This window comes from Cryptomeria japonica, chromosome 10 (assembly GCF_030272615.1).
Source record: "Cryptomeria japonica chromosome 10, Sugi_1.0, whole genome shotgun sequence".
Lineage (NCBI taxonomy): Eukaryota > Viridiplantae > Streptophyta > Pinopsida > Cupressales > Cupressaceae > Cryptomeria > Cryptomeria japonica.
In genome coordinates this window covers 851,590,845-851,603,213 of record NC_081414.1, presented here as the reverse complement: position 1 = coordinate 851,603,213, position 12,369 = coordinate 851,590,845, and positions in this window count along the sequence as shown.

Here is a 12,369-nt window from a genome sequence, read left to right as displayed (position 1 = left end):
TAAGCACAATACTGACAGCGTTTATTATGTTGAAGGCTTGAAGCATAATCTTTTGAGTGTTGGTCAATTAGTTGAAAAGGGATTTCAGTTACAATTCAAGAATGGTAAATGCAAAATCATGAATAGAACTAGTTTAGAGATTCGCAACCGATAATCAAACTAGAGGTAATATTTTTCATTTGAATAATAGTGAAAAGACATGCTTGATTGCAGATATTGATGAAAGTTGGTTATGGCATAAGAGACTTTGTCATGTAAATTTTGATTGCATTGTGAAGATTAGTACTACTAAAGCAGTAAGGGATTTATCTAAGATTGTAAAACCTCATAATTCGGTATGTAACGAATGTCAAATGGGAAAGAAAGTGAGAACAACTTTTAAGAGTATTTCTGAGAAATCCAATAATGTCCTTGATTTAATTCATACTGACTTGTGTGGTCCAGCAAGAACTAGAAGTCTATAGGGAGATAGATACTTTATGCTAATTATTGATGATTATTCTAAAATGTGTTGGTTTACTATTCTCAGGGAGAAATCAAAAGCTTTTGGGAAATTCAAGTTATTCAAGGCATTGGTAGAGAATGAAAGCAGTAAGAAAATCAAATGTTTAAGATCAGATCAAGGAGGAGAATTTACATCTATGGAGTTTAATACATTTTGCGAAGTGAATGGAATCAAAAGACAACTATCAGCACCTCCGACACCTCAACAAAATGGAATTGTGGAAAGGAAAAACATAACTATTCTAGATGGAGTGAGAAGCATGATATTGAAAGAAAATCTACCTCATGTGTACTGGAGAGAAGAAGTGAATACAGTCATTTACACTTTCAATAGAGTTCATATCAAAGGTGAAACTGGTAAGACCCCTTATGAACTATGGTTTGGTTATACTTCTACTCTTAAATACTTCAGAATATTTGGAAGAAAATGTTATATTAGGAGAGATGAGTATGTTGGTAAATTTGATCCTAGAAGTGATGAAGGAATATTTCCTGGTTATTCATCTAAGAGCAAGGCATATAGATGTTTTAATAAAAGATTACAAAAGATCATTGAGAGTGCAAATGTGAAGATAGATGAACACTTTAGAGTAAATTCAAGGTCTATAGATTATGAATCGACAGTTGAGATTATTATAAATGAACCTATATAGAGTACACCAGTACAAAATGTTAATCCAGTCACATCGGCATCATCAGAGAATTCCACAGTGACTGAAGAACAGCAACAAGTGAACAAACCTAGGTATGTAAGATTAAATCACTCTAAAAGTCAGATAATTGGGAATAAGTATCAAGGAGTTATGACAAGAGGAAGACTAGAAAATGAAGAGGTATGTTTAATTTCTCAAATTCAACCAGCATCTATTATTGAGGCATGTGAAGATAAACATTGGATTAAAGCAATGGAAGATGAATTAGATCAAATTGAAAAGAATAATAAATGGACATTGGTTCCCCGGCCTAAAGACAAAAATGTAATTGGAACTAAATAGGTATTTAGAAATAAACTTAATGAATATGGTAAGGTAAATAGAAACAAAGAAAGATTAGTGTGTAAAGGATATTCACAGAAAGTAGGAATTGATTACAATGAAACCTTTGCACCGGTAGCCAGAATTGAGGCAGTCAGATTATTTCTTGCATTTGTAGTATACAGGAACTATAAAGTATATTAGATGGATGTAAAATGTGCATTTCTAAATGGTGATCTTGAAGAAGAAGTTTACGTTGAACAACCTGATGGATTTTCATTGACAAATGATGAAGATATGGTATGCAAGTTAAGGAAAGCTTTGTATGGATTGAAGCAAGCTCCTAGAGCTTGGTATGCTAGATTGGATAAATATCTTTTGAAGCTTGGTTACACTAAAGGTAATGCTGACAACAACTTATATTTGAAAGTAACTAATGATGACATCTTGGTTATTGAAGTTTTTGTTGATGATATCATTTTTGGAGGAGAAAATGGATTGTGTAAAGACTTTGCTAATAAGATGCAGGAAGAATTTGAAATGTCTATGATTGGGGAGATAAAATTCTTTTTAGGATTGTAGATTTCACATACTGATAAAGGTATATTCATATGTCAAACAAAATACTTGAAGGAACTATTCAAGAAATTTGGTATGGAAAATTTTCAACTGGTAATTACTCCTATGACTACAACTGATAAATTAACATTGAAAGATGATTTAGCTCCTGTTAATCTGACAAGATATAAGTCTATGATTGGAGGTTTATTGTATTTGACACAAAAAAGACCTGATATAATGAATGCAGTATGTATTGTTTCAAGATTTCAGAGTAATCTTAAAGAAAATCATGAATCAAAAGTAAAAAGGATTTTCTGGTATCTACAAGGCACAACAAATCTTGGTTTATGGTATTCTAAAGATGAAAATTTTGATTTATGTGCATACACTGATGCAAATTGGGTAAGAGATGTAGATGACAGAAAGAGCACCACTGGCGGGGCATTATTTCTTGGTAGCAGATTAATTTCATGGTTGAGCAAGAAATAGAGTTGTACATCATTATCAACAATAGAATCAGAATATGTTGCAGCAACAACTAATTGTACTTAGGTATTATGGATTAAGAAAATGTTGAAGGATATAAAGGTAAAATGCAAAGAACCTATAATCATCTATTGTGATAATTCAATAGCAATTGATATATCAAAGAATCCGGTATTTCACTCTAAGACTAAACATGTCTCTATTAAGTATAATTTTTTGAAAGAGAATGTTGAAGCAAAAGAAGTAAGATTGGTTTATGTGAATACTAAAGAGCAGATTGCAGATATCTTTACTAAGCCTTTACCTAAGGAAACTTTTGAATATCTTAGAGAGAATCTTGGGTAATACCCTTACCGGTAGAGACTTAGACAATTCAAGATTGGCATCAAACTGACAGAAATTAATAGAGAAACCTTTTTTTTTTGGCTTTGATGGAGGAGAGCTACTTCTCAGGGGGAGTAGTTGGTTATAACAATTGGTCACTATAATTGACTATACGAGTTGAATTGTACATTCTGGTATTTGTATTGCTTTCTCATTTGATGTCAAAGGGGGAGAGATATTTATAGAAAAACAGTATCCTTTGGGGAGAGATTATTCATTAGGGGAGAGATTTACACTCTCTGCATTTTGGTTTTTAATTTATTGAGATTATTGGTTTTTGGTTTTTGGCATTTCTACTTTAACACTTAGATGTTTTTCCATCTAGTGTTTCCATCAATGCCAATGGGGGAGATTGTTGATATTATGGATGTGTTACATTAGTTTTGTCATTGATGTCAACACTTATCCTTCTGGAGATCTATAGTTATGTTGAACTGACACATTGTTGTTCATCGGCATGTTCAGTGACTTATGCACAGTCACCAATATATGCTCACTAGCAAGTTATATTGTTCAATGGCACTAAGGATGACTTGTTATCATCTGGAGATCACTTTTTTATGTCAAAGACATGGTTTGGTTATAGGTCTAATTGGGTTGACATATTTTTTATTACCGAAAAATTGGTCTAGGTTATGCACCATCACACGTTATCTATTCCAGATCAGCATGACACATTATGGAGATGATTTATTGATTGGTTATTGTTGTAAATGTATTAAGATAACATGATGCATCACATCTTATCTTATTCTTATTAAGCCGACCTACACCTTTAGTCTTAGGTTTTGGTATATATGCAAGATCTCATTTGTGAGATAAATGTGCAACATGTAATAGGTATATGGTATATGGTTTTATAACATGGTATGTGTGAATATTGAAGATCATATGAGAAGACCATAAGAGAAGGTTGAAGGAATTTTTGAAGGTGATTATCAAAGCTTAGCTGATACTGAATCCACCATTGAAGATGCTACTTTGAGCAGTACATTATCATTGGATTTAACCATCCAATTGTAGTCAGTGTGACTCCTATTTTGTGATTGAGTAGTGAGCTCTAGGTGGTTGGCCTTTTTGAATGTGCAAACCCCATTTATGTACACATACTATCTGCAGTAGTATCATCTGATTGTGGGTAAGGTTTCCCACCATGGTTTTTCTCCTTACAGGGTTTCCACGTACGAATCTCTATGTTATGAGTTGTGGATATTGTTTCTCTTTCTATTTCATGCATTAAGTTTCACTAGTATTAATATTAATTGCTAATCTATCAACCACCATTAAGTTTGGTTTACTAGTATTATGCATCAAGTTTAATTAAGTTATATTTGGGTTGAAATTAATAGACAACTGATTCAGCCCCCCACTCAGTTGCCTCCCGGGTCCTAACACCCACATCATCCTTGAGCAATCATCAGTAAAGATCATAATAATCTGTCACCTTCAATACTTTTTGTTCTTATTGGTCCACAAAGATCTATATGAACCAAATCTAAAAAATGTTTTGCTGAAAAAGATTTTCTCTTGAAAATTGAGAATGTCATCTTTCCCAAATGACATTCTTTGCATAGAGAATTAACCAATTTGTCTAATTGAGGCAAGCCTTTCACTATCTTGGACTTACTTTTAAAATGTTATCAAATTTTATGTGACAAAATATCCTATGACAAAGCCAATTATCATATATCTTTGCAATTAAATAGTTGTTGACTTTAGGATTAAGGTGAAACAAGATACCTTTAGTTTTCTTTCCAGTTATAATCAGTTCACCTTTGCTGCCATAGATTTTGCACATACCATTTTTAAACTCCAATGGGTATCCTCTGTCATTGAGTTGTGCCACACTCAAAAGATTATTCTTTAGACCTTCAACCCAATAGACATCATCTGCACTTCTCTTTCCATTAAGAGAAATAGTTCCCTTACCTTTAAACATACAGAGTGAGTCATTACCAAATCTTACAACTCCACCATCAAATTCCTTCAGAGAAACAAATTTGCTCTGATCACCAGTCATGTGATGTGAACAACCACTATCAATGATCCAACCATCAGAGTTATCCATCCTAGATACCAATACCTTCTGGTCTGATATCTCTTCTTTAATAGCTACAAACACAATATGTTCATTAGCATCACCATCAGATTCTTCATCGGTGATACCACCATCAACAACAATAAGATAATATATTCTACCTTACCCTTGTACTTCTTGAATTTCTCTTGTTTTTTCTCATTATCACCATTAGGACAATTAGCAACTATGTGTCCAATCTTGTTGCATGCAAAACACTTCAAAGGTAATTTACCTCTATATTTACCTGCACCTCTAGGAAAACACTTGGCCAACAATGCTTCAATGTCAACTAAATAGTCTTCATCATCAGCTTCTTTGCTAGATCTAGATTCATAACTGTGACTGGCATCTCTAGTTTCCTCACAGATGGGTTAGAAACAGAAGCTCTAAATGTAGACTCAGATTTCTGTAGACTACCATCATAATCACTTGATTCAAAAGAAGTGAGCTTGCCAATGATGGGGTCAAGAGTTACCTTAGTTTTGTCAATGGACTTTAGCTCATGAATAGCTTCAAATTGGATAGCATAGACCGGTAGCAAGGTTCTTAGTACCTTACTGATCACTAGGTAATCTTCCACTTTACCTCCTTCACTCTTAATTCCACCAACTATCTCCTTTATCCTTTGACCATACTACTGGATATTCTCACCATCATCCATCTGCATGTCATCAAAGTTTCCTCTTAGAATCTCTTCTTTAACAATCTTAACATGTTCATCACCGCTATAAATCTCTTAAATTTTTTTCCATACCTCATATGCAGTTTCAAGACCATGAAAATCTACATACTCTGCATCAGACAAAGAACTGATAATAGCCTCCAATGCTTGATGATTTTCTTGTTTCTCTTTCTTCTGATCATCTTTCAACATCCCAATAGCTGCCACATATTTAGTATCAACACGTTCCCAATACTGGCTTCCAAGAATCTTGATATAAATTTTCATTATGTCACTCCATATCCTATAGTTCTCTCTATTAAACTTCGGACCTTCCTTCTTCATCATGATCTACAAGACCTTTATCTCAAATTGTTAGTCTTAGACCTTAGAGGACCTGATAAGCTCTGATACCAATTGATGGTATGATGAAAGAATAAGTATCCGGTCAACTACTGAGAGGGGGTGGGCTAAATCAGTAGATAGAAGAACTGATACAAACTTCACCAATCTTTAAAATCAATCTCTCAAAGTAAACTTAGAACTAACAATGTAATATCTCTGTCAAAATAAAAATTGATAAGATAAACCAGTTGAATGTTACAACCAATTAACAGTAAACAACTTCTTCATTTCTCAATTCCTCCAGTTATCATGACTTATCAAAGTAGTTAAGTAGTTATGTAAATCAACCATAAGAAACATAACCATAGAAATATTCACCACTTGACACAAATATTTTTGACATGGAAACCCAAATAGGTAAAAGCCACGGTGAGATGAGACTCACAAGATAACTATTTTAACTCTTCTCCAGTTTCACCCTGTTAAGAGCCTAGCCTATTAAAGCTTTATAGAACTCCTGTTAAGAACTGATCTTGTTAGGAATCACCTGGTTAAGGGATTGACTACAAATGCCTTGTGAGAAGCAATACACTATAAGGAGTAACCTTGGTAGAGGATTTGAAAATACAAGCTAATGGATCACCTTGTTAGAGGATTTGAATAACACCAAGCTTGTTAGAGCCTACCCAGTTAGGGGATTTCAATTCTACTGTAATTGTTAGAAAACAATAGGAGGTCACTGATCTATTTGAATAGAATTACACTTGCTTGGTCAAATCCATTTCATGCTCCTATCCGCCTTTACTCAAAGTACAGATACATCATCCAGTTCGGAAACCACACACTCAACTAATATGTGCTCACTCTTTCCCAACTCATTAAGCAAAACAACTTCATCAACCTTAAATACAAATCAATCAACTCAGTAACACAACAAAAACCTAATTCTCATAGAGATTACAAATAAATCGGTTCAAGTATGACCATTGAATTACATAGAAAACTGTACACATCAATCAAGAAAACCTTGATCGCTCCTTGATCACCGCTTCATTGATCTTAGTAACTCATCACGTGCTTTGCATTAGATGCAATATATTTTCTCATTCCCTAGACAAAAAACCATTACAGCAACTCACCAAAATATTTTCAAATTGTGTTCTTAAAATAATCATACATGTCATAATCATTGCCTCTCATCATCAGATCATAAACCAATATAACCAATTCACCAAACGTAATCAATTAGGGTTTATCAAAAATAGGTAGGGTTTACCAGTTACCAATTCAACTCTTCAATATATAGCAATATCGGTTCACTCCACAAATTCTTCCTACCAGTTACAAAACAATATTACAACAATACCAACAATATCATTACCGGTTAATTTACATCAATGACAACATAACATATCATTAATGCAATCTTCATGCAAATGCCAACAATCTCCCCCTTTAGCATTGATTGTTGTGTGATTGTGAATAGGAATCCTGGTTTACATTAGCAAGTATTCACCATGCTCTCCATGTCTTCAGCTTGTCACTAGTTCTCCTTCCCATAATCACATAATTCTTCTCCCCCTTTGACAACAATGCCAAATTGAAAGTAAAACATGTAATTTTGAATTTCATTGTGCATCATCAATAATCTACAACTTGATGCTCCCCCTTTGGAATAAATCCACTTCTACACCAATCCTCCTATAAAATTCTGCAAGTAGCTCCGAGATTGATTCAATCTACATCATGCTTAACTGACCTCATGAAGAGGGACAACCCCTAGCTCACTTGTAAGATACTCAAAAGTAGTCTTAGGCAGAGGTTTATTAAAAATATATGCAGGTTGTTCCTTGGTAGAAACATGCTCCAAGATAACATATTTACTCTGTACTTTTTCCTTCAAGAAATAATACTTCGATTCGATATGCTTGGTTCATGCGTGCAAAACAAGGTTCTTGGAAATATTTATGGCACTTGTATTATTACATAAAATATTTACAGGTTCTCAAATCTTCATCTAAAAACCTTCCAAAATATGCCTCATCCATATAGCTTGTTTACAATTCATGTAAGTTGCAACATACTCAGCTTCAGCAGTACACTATGATGTACAACTCTGCTTCTAACTACTCCATGAAAGTAGTCTTCCTCCAAGAGAAAATGTTCCATTGGTACTGCTTTTCCGATCATCAACACTTCCTACCCAATCTGCATCTGTGTATACCTTCAAGTCAAAGTTCCCTCCATATAGATACCATAACCCATAATCAACAGTACCTTTCAAGTACCTAAAAATCCTCTTGGTTGCTATCAAATGTGTTTCCTTAGGATTCTTCTGGAATCTAGCAACTATGCCAACTACATGAGCTATGTCTGGTCTGCTGTGAACAACATAGTGCAATTTTCCAATCATTGACCTGTATTCCTTCTCATCAATAGATTTGGACTTATCTTCCTTAGAAAACTTACAACCTATAACCATAGGTGTCCCAACTGGTTTACAGTCACTCATGCCAAATGTCTTCAAGACCTCTTTCACATACTTAGACTGTGTGATGAAAATACCATTCTTCATTTGTTGTATTTGCATGCCTATGAAAATGTTTATTTCTCCAACTAAAGACATTTCAAACTCATTTTTCATCTCATCTACAAAAATTTTGCTCATGTGATCACTATCTCCAAATATGATATCATCAACAAATACTTCGTTGAGTAGTATATGTTACTATCAAATTTGAGATATATGTTACTATCATCAGTGGTTCTCAAAAATTCTATCTTCATCAAATGTGTATGAAGCCTTTCATACCATGCTCTTGGATCTTTCTTTAATCCATATAAATCCTGATGCAATCTGCATACCATGTTTCTCTCATTAGTCAAAGCATAACCATCCGGTTGCTCAATGTATACTTCTTCTTCTAGTATCCCATTCAAAACTGCTAACTTAACATCCATCTGGTATACCTTGAATTTCTTATGTGCTACAAATGCAAGTAAAGTTCTGACACCTTCTAGTCTTGCCACTGGTGCAAAAGTCTCAACATAGTCTTCTCCTTCATCTTGCGCATAACCTTTGCAAACCAACCTAGCTTTGTTGCAAACTACAACACCATCTTCATTTAACTTGTTCCTGAATACCCACTTAGTACCTATCACATTTTTATTTACTGGTCGAGGTACTAGGGTCCATGTGTTGTTCTTCTCAATTTGATCAAGTTCCTCCTCCATAGCTTTAACATAATGATTATCACTAAATGCTTCCTTAGCGGTTCTTAGTTCAATAGTGGAGATCATGCAAGAATTCTCTCTGATTCTTCTTCTAGTTAGTACTCCAGCATCCTTATCCCCAATAATCTATTCAGGATTGTGATTCAGTCTCACATATCTTGGAATATCATGATCATTATCTTTAGGTTTAGCTTCTTTATTATCATCATCTTCTTCTGAAATTATCTATTTTGGATGAACTGGTACACCAGTATTTGCTTTGCCGGTTTCAAATTTCACAATCTTGGTTCCAAAAACAAAATGCAATGATCTTAATCCTTTTTCTCTTAACTAGTTTCCTCTGAGATGTCAGGATATCCATCCACTTGAACATCAGTACTCTCAATAATTCTCTGTGTGCGGTTGTTAAAACACTTGTAGGCCTTACTCTTGGTGGAATAGCCAAGAAATATACCTTCATCACTTTTAGCCCCAAATTTTCTAATATAATCACCTCTCTTAATAAAAAATTTCTTTCCAAATATCTTGAAATAACTAACATCAGGTCATCTTCCATACCAATATCCATAAGGAGTCTTGTCCTTTCCTCTTTTTACTAGAATCTGGTTCATAGTGTAGACAGTTGTGCTAACAAGTTCTCTCTAGAAATATTTCACTACACCTCCTTGTATCAACATCATCCTAGCAGCTTCAACAATTGACCAGTTATTTTTATCTACGATACCATTGTGTTGTGGTGTCCTTGGTGTAGAAAGTTGTCATTCGATACCATTTACTTCACAATACCTTGTGAATTCCTTAGAAGTAAATTCACTGCCTTAAGTAAATTCACTGCCTTGATCTATCCTCAGACACTTTATCTTCTTACCGCTCTCCTTCTCAGCTAAGGCCCTAAATGCTTTGAACTTACCAAAAGCTTTAGTCTTATACTTCAAGAATGTGACCCACATCATCCTTGAGAAATCAGCAGTGAAGATCATAAAATATGTGTCACCTTGAATAATATTTTTTCTTATTTGTCCACAAAGATCTGTATGAACCAAATCTAACAAATGTTGTGCTAAAAAATATTTTCTTTTGAAAGTTGAGGATGTCATCTTTCCCAACTGACATTCTTTCTATAGAGCATTAACCAATTTATCGAAGCGAGGAAAACCTCTCATTGTCTTGGAGTTACTCACTTTAACAATGTTATCCAAGTTTATATGACAAAATATCCTATGCCAAAGTCAACTATCATCTATTTTTGCAATTAAACAATTGTTGACTCTAGGATTAAGGTGAAACAAGTTTCCTTTAGTTTTCTTTCCAGTTGCAATTAGTTCACCTTTGCTGCCATAGATTTTGTACATACCATTTTAAAACTCCAATGGGTATCCTTTGTCATTGTGTTGTGCCACACTCAAAAGATTATTCTTTAGACCTTCAACCTAGTAGACATCATATGTACTACTCTTTCCATTAAGAGAAATAGTTCCCTTACCTTTAACCATGTAGGGTGAGTCATTACCAAATCTTACAACTCCGCCATCAAATTACTTCAGAGAAATAAATTTTCTCCGATCACCAGTCTTGTGATGTAAACAACCACTATCAGTGATCCAATCATTAGAGTTATCCATAATGGATACTAATGCCTTCTGGTATGATATCTCTTCTTTAATAGCTACAAACACAATATCTTCATTAGCATCACCATCAGATTCTTTGTCAGTGATACAATCATCAACAACAATAGGAAAATCCCTTTTCCCTTTAGCCTTGTACTTCTTGAATTTCTCTCGTTTGTTCTCATTATCACCATTAGGATAGTTAGTAGCTATGTGTCCAATCTTATTGCATACAAAACATTTTAGAGGTAATTTAACTCTATATTTACCCATACCTCTAGGCAACCGCTTAGCCAACAATGCTTGAAGCTCACCTAAATTGTCTTCATCATCAGCTTCTTTATAGGATCTAGATTCATAACTGTGACTGGTATCTCTGCTTTTCCTCACAGATTGGTTAGAAATAGAAGCTCTAAATGTAGACTCAGATTTCTATACACTACCAGCATAACCATTTAATTCAAAAGAACTAATCTTTCCAATGATGGAGTCAAGAGTTACCTTAGTTTTGTCAATGGAATTTAGCTCTTGAATAGCTGCAACTCGGATACCATAGACTGGTAGCAGGGTTCTCAGTACCTTATTGATCATTGTAGAATCTTCCACTTTACCTCCTACACTCTTAATTTTAGCAACTATCTCCTTTATCCTTTGACCATACTACTGGATATTCTCACCTTCAGCCATCTGCATGTTATCAAACTTTCCTCTTAGACTCTCTTCTTTAGCAATCTTAACATATTCATCACCAGTATAAATCTCTTCAAGTTTTTTACATACCTCATATGCAGTTTCAAGACCATGAACATCTACATACTCTGCATCAGACAAAGAACTGATAATATCCTCCAATGCTTGATGATTTTCTTGTTGCTCTTTCTTCTGATCATCAGTGAACATCCTAGTAGGTGCAACATATTTAGTATTGACATGTTCCTAATAATGGCTTCTTAGACTCTTGATATAAATTTTCATTCTGTCAGTCTGTATCCTATAGTTCTCTCTATTAAAGTTCAAACATGACCTTGCTTCTTCATCATGATCTGCAAGATCTTTACCTTAACCTGTTAGGCTTAGACCTTAGAGGACCTGATAAGCTCTGATACCATTTGATTGTATGATGAAAGAATAAGTATCTGATCAACTACTAAGAGGGGGGGTGAATCAGTAGATAGAAAAACTTATACAAACTTCACCAATCTCAAAAATCAATCTCTGAAAGTAAACTTACAACTAACAATGTAATACCTTTGTCAAGATAAAAACTCATAAGATAAACCGGTTGACTGTTACAACAAATTAATAGAAAACAACTTCTTTAATTCTCAATTCTTCCTGTTATCATGACTTATTAAAGTAGTTAAGTAAATCAACCACAGAAACATTCACCACTTGACAGAAATATTGTTGACGTGGAAACCCAAATAGGTAAAAAACATGGTGAGATGAGACTCATAAGATAACTATCTAAACTCTTTTGAAGTTCTCCATGTTAGGAGCCTAACTTGTTAAAGATTTTTAAAAGTCCTG